Genomic DNA, 6,253 nt, shown 5'->3' on the forward strand with positions numbered 1-6,253 from the left:
ACACCAAACCCTCTCCCTGAGCGCCGGCCCTTTGAAGCTGGTTTCTCTTTGCCGCTTTGATATGCCAGGTGCTCCTCACAAGCATTAAGCGAGCGGTTCAGTGAGAAAGCTTTGCTACGAGCTCCCTGTAGGCCGTCGGGCTCTCTCGCTTTTGTTCCCCATTCGGACACACTGATGGTGTGTGCTGTGGCCTCTTCACTCTGGTCCCCCTGGGATCCCTCTCCTCCTTCATGCAGAGATGTCCATCTGTTTGCAGAAACGCACACACGTCCTCCCACTCAGCTCTCCATTCCTTGATCCGAGCCATCAGCTGCGGTGGAGGATGACGGTGTAGTGCCGGCGTCATCCAGGCACGCAGCCATGCCGTATCTGGCTGCCGCACAGTTTCACCGCGCGCGACGCAGTCTAATGATGCTCATTTCCTCCCGGTGGATGGAGACCTGCTATCTCAGTACTGAGAGCTGGTCCAGCATATTGCTGAGGGAGCATTTTCCCCAGAATGACGTTAAACAAGTTGGTGTTTTTGTGCACATCATCACTATCATTTCACTGTTAATTCCCAGGTGTATTTGAGTTTGAGAAGCTTGAAAGAGCAGACTTTCTTATAAAATTTTAGTGCCACCTTTAGATGTGATTTAGTAGTTAACATGCCAGGTAAATGCTGGAAGTCAAGTGGTTGCTGATCAAAGACACATCCAAGCTCTCCCAGACAGATAACAGATAACAGCTTTTAACCAAAAAGTACCCAATCATGACAAAGCGGCAGATGCGGTAAATGTGAGTATATCTTCTTCTTCTTATTATAATAATAAAATAACAATAATAATAATAATAATAATAATAATAATAATAATAATAATAATAATTATTATTATTATTATTATTATTATTATTATTATTATTATTATTATGCATTGGATTTGTAATGCACTTTATATTTATACAAATCCCAATGTGCTACATAATACAACAGGTAAGTGCTAAATAAAAACACATGGAGAGCATTAAAAAAAAGTAAAAAAAAAAAAAAAAAAGATAAAATAAGCAAAGACAATAAGTAAAAGGGGAATATTTCAATTAAATGCTCTCCTAAAAATGTGGGTTCTAAGCCCACGTTTAAAAGCTTTCCCAGTCTGTGGGGTCCTCAGGTGGTCACTGGAGAGCGTTCCACAGCCTGGGAGCAGCTAAGTAGATCTCCCATTGTACGGAGCTTCGTCCTTGGTGGTTTCAGCAGATATGTTGAGGCAGATCAGACTGTGCGTGTTGAGGTCTGTGGGGAGGGAAGCTCCTTGAGGTATGGTGGGGCATCACCATCGATGCACTGGTGGGTAAGGAAGGAGACCTTGTACTCAATTATGAGTGGGACAGGAAGCCAGTGAAGAGATTGAGGATGGGGGTGATGTGGTCCTGTTTGCACATCCTCATCAGGATCCGAGCAGCGATGTTTTGTATGTACTGCAGCTTCTGAAGGCTTTTCTCAGGGATCCTGATGAGGAGCGCATTGCAGTAGTCCAGCCTGGAGGACACAAAAGCATGCACAAGCTTTTCCACATCTGCAGGAGTGTGTGTGGGACGACGTTTGGCAATGTTTCTGAGGTTGAAGAGGGAGGTCTTGCAGAGGTGTTTGATGTGAGCCTCAAAGGTCAGATAAGAGTCCATTTTAACACCCAGGTTAGCAGCAGATGTTGAGAGTTTGTCCAGAGATGGCGATGCTTGTGATGTCAGATGACCGAACCTAGTGTGGAGTGCCAACTAAGATGGCTTCGGTCTTGGAGCTGTTTAGCTAAAGAAAGTTTTGCTTCATCCACGCCTTTACCTCCTCCAGGCAGGTAGTCAGAGTTGATGATGGCAGAGGAGCAGAGGATGTTGGGTTTGTCCTGAGGTAGAGCTGAGTGTCATCAGCATAGCAATGGAATAAAATCCCATGCCGGCTGATGACATGGTCAAGGGGGAGCATGTACAGAATGAACAAGGTGGGACCGAGCACTGAGCCTTGAGGGACACCACAGGTGACGTTGTGAGCCATGGGTTTAGCCTTTACCAAGATGACATACTCAGTTCCTCCATTGAGGTATGATGAAAACCAGTCATAGACAGACTCAGAGACACCGATAGTTGAGTTTAAATGATGGAGGAGGATGTGATCCGCAGTGTCGAATGCTGCAGTCAAGTCCAGGAGGATGAGAAGAGATGGGGAGCCAGCGTCTGCTGTCATCAACAGCTGTTTCTGTGCTGTGGCCAGTGCGGAGACCAGACTGAAATTTTTCAAACAGGTCGTGTTGTTTTAGATAATCCTGAAGCTGAGCGGCAACTACTTTTTCCAGCACCTTTAAAAGGAACAAAAGGCTGGAGATAGGCCTGTAGTTGGGTCTAGGCTTTTGGGTCTAGGATGTTTTTTTTTGATAAATGGTCTGATGACAGCAGTTTTCAGTGTTGATGGAACCTGGCCGGACAGGAGGGAGTGGCTAATGACCTTTGTGATAAGGGGAATTATGGTATGGAGATTAGATTTTACCAGGACTGCAGGGACAGGGTCCAGGGCGCAGGTGGATGGTTTCATCTTTTTGATAATGTCCTCAACTACTCGCTGTGAGATGACCAAAAAACAGCGGAGAGGTTAGGAAATCCCAGGTTGTGGGTTGGCAGTTGGGACAGGCAGTGTGGAGAAACTGGGTAGCAGGGAACGGATGGTATCTACTTTTTTGTAGTCTGAGTCCTCTGACAAATTTGGGACATTTCACTCCTACGTTCCATGTTGACCTCTTCTGTTCTCTCTCTCTTCGGAGACGGTCACTTTTCTCTCAGCTCTTTGCCCTCCCCCCCTGCTGCTGATGTGTCTTGTCTTCTGAGCACTGTCTTCATATCACCCAAATGCTGAAAACTATGGATCTGGTCAGCTGGTCTCTCAATGCTATTGATCAAATTTTTTTGAAGGGTAGGCAGTGAGGAGGGGACCTGTCCTGTCGTGATGGGACACATTTTGTGGGATACACCCTAGATTCTTGGAGTAAATGGAAAATGGTGTGTTTTTCTATTTTGTCAGTCGAGGACGTGGAAGACATATACATGTTTGGGCTTGGATTTCTGCTAATTGGATTCAGTGGATTTTTGATGTATCAGCAAATTCAGCGTATGTCGGTAGCAATTATGGCCTTGATCAGGCTACTGGCTGCATATGACGCGATCACTAAGGCGGTGAACGAGCAGACCTGTAAATTGGAGGAGCAGAGCCGCAAGCTGGATGCACTGGAACGCAGACTGGCTTCGGTGGTTGAACTTAAAGGGGAAATGGGATAAAATCTGGATGTGAAATGCGGAAAAAAGCCCAACAAATTTGGAATACTGGATTCGCCACATGGAGCCAGCGACGAAGGACTTAAAGCTGACGGAAAAATTGGTGCAGCTTGTTCTCATAACAAATTGTGTATTTGGATTATGCCTCCCCTATCAAAAAAACTCCCCTGGATGATATGGCGAGAGAGCTCAGAACTACCCCCCACTCCCTCCTCCCCCACAGACATCTGTGGATGCTTTCTCAACTGTGGGCTGGTTGATAACATCAAGGACAATGGCCTCTGGAGAGCGTTCATGGAAATATAACCACTTTCACCCAAACACATACACATAACTGATGCCCACAACAACATACGAACTTCATGCAACTAGTCTCCAAGGTTAACCCCCTGCATAAATGTTGTCTCGTCATTTGTGCTTTTCTCATGCGAGTTTTTTTATATCTCAAACTGTATCCTGGAATAGGATAAAGTGTGAAATATGTCTTTTTTTACTCTCCCTCCCTAAATGTGGCTCCTATCTTTCTACAGAGTTAAAGGCAGCGACCTATGGAAACCGCGTCAGGCGGGGTCCTCGGCAGCAAGGCCTCAGTCAATCGTTCCCCCGAAATGTTTGTGATGTATGTGATGGATGGTTGTACTGGAACTGTAATTTCCCTTTGGGATTATTAAAGTATTTCTGATTCTGATTCTGACCGTGGAGTTCCTCAAGAATTTGTCTTTAGGTCCATTTTATGCACGCTGTACACGCTACGTTTGAGATATCTTGTACAATTACTTGATTTTCTCAGATTGCAGATCAGACACCAGCCTTGCTGAACTAGATTCCCCATCTGTCCATCAGGAAAGTGCGTTCTGAATAGTATGGAAGATGCAAAATGTAACATGGCTACTGACGTTCTTCAGTTGTGACAAGAAGTTGAAGGTTGTGGTCCAAACCAAACACCTCGGAAAACCTCGCACACCATTTTGGCCATCGGCATTTGATCTTCAAGGTCATAACGGCAAATTGGGAGTTATTTTAAATTTGATCAACACACTGCCTCTGCGGTAAACCTTTTTTTTCACAGCTCAGAAACATCTCCCAGGATTAAGAATCAACACCTGTAGAAACATTTTCAGTGTAAACTCCTGAAACAGCTCAGTCCTCACCCGATAAGACCTCAAATTGACGTTTATCCAACCTCTCGCAGCGATCATTGTGTCAATGTTTGTTATATTGACGTGTTCTCTAAGATGGCGGGTCAGCAACCAGGATAGAACTGACAAAATTTTTAAACGCTTGTACTAAGTCCTTAAAAGTACATTTCCAGTAATTTAACTATCTCCATATTTCAATCACATATACATATATTTTAAAACAATTTTAGATTAAGGTATGCAATGACCATTGTTACATCTACATAGCTTCACTCTTACAGATAGTTGAGCTTAGTTCAGCTTGTTTTTGTAGTTTCTTCATTATTGCATCTCATTAGATCAACGCATATTTATATAAAAACACATCACTGCATACAAATATTGTATCTCAGCTTTAGCATTTTTTTTGTTAGTGATTGAAAAAAAAGACATAATGCTGATATTTTGGCAGCTTTTATGTCTTTTATGAAGCACAAATATCAGTACAAAAAAAAGCTCAAGCTGAACGGACGGCACGTGATCGATGGAAAAAAATTATCCTGATTTCAACGTTTAGTATGAGCTCCACTGTCAAAAACTATTTCTCTGTTAAAATTATAATTGTAAGTTTGTAGCTGTATTGTTCTTATTTGGATTGTATTGATCTCTATTACCAATTTTAAAAAAGGCCTGTAAATATGTTTAAATAACAAACCAAGATCCAGTAAATACCTCCAATGTAATTACAGAACCCTGACACTAGTTGGTAGTTATTTTTTCTGATGATGTAATCTATAAGGTTCACTTTTAGTGTTTGCTACATACTTTTTATATATATTGTAAAGAGAGGAGGTGTGGCCTCATGGATGATCCTATGTGGTTTGGTGACAAACAGTATCTAAACTAGCATGGCAGTTTTTTTAGTACTAAATGTCTCAGATGATCCGTTCAGCTGCTTTCGGATGTTCGCCATTCTGACAGCTTTCTTCCTATGTTATTACCCAGTGGGATGCCCACCATGGCCTTTGTCTCCATTACATGGAACTTGAAGACAGAATGCTGCTATGGCTCATTACAAATAATCCTGCGGGTTGTTTCAGACACTAACTCACCACAGGATCTATGCTCACAGGTCCTGTTAATCAGAAGTTTAAAACAAGACTCAAGAGCAGAATGAGATGTGTGGTGAGTTTTTAATAGCCAACAAATTCTGCTGCTCACATATTTGGTCAAAAATGTGGAATTAAAGAGCTTGAAATGTCCAAACCATTAAATTATTATTTTTTTAAATTTTGGTCTGATCACTAGCATTACAATAAGAAGGAATGGATCCAGCTGGGGAGTGCTAGGGTTGCACTACCCATCTAAAAGCTAAATCCAAGCTGCATAGATTAGTGTTTCATTTTTAAAGCTCCCTGGCACAGCAACAGGCTAAAAAACACATTTCTAGAAATGTTCTGGAAACTAGGGAGACATTGAAGGCCTCCAGATGAGAAATTCAACTAAGCTACGAGCTGAACTGTGCTATACAAACATGCTTGACTTGGTCTTCATGATGCAGTTAGTTCAATCAGTTTTGCAGAAGAACCTGATTGATGCTGAGTTTAGCTTACAGAGGTCACTTCTGTTTATTGCATTATGAGAATTTCAGAGTAAAGGGCGCTGAACACTTACACATCACACTTTGGATCAGTAATTATGGAAAATGTTGAAATCCATCAGTTTTTTCCTACTTCACATTATTGCTCTACTTTGTGTTGGCCTGACCACTAGAATACAGCGATTATTGTGGCTGTAATGCGATAAAAGGGGAAAACATTTAAGATTTTTGTAAGAGTCTG

This window comes from Fundulus heteroclitus, chromosome 12, assembly GCF_011125445.2.
Source record: "Fundulus heteroclitus isolate FHET01 chromosome 12, MU-UCD_Fhet_4.1, whole genome shotgun sequence".
Classification (NCBI taxonomy): Eukaryota; Metazoa; Chordata; class Actinopteri; order Cyprinodontiformes; family Fundulidae; genus Fundulus; species Fundulus heteroclitus.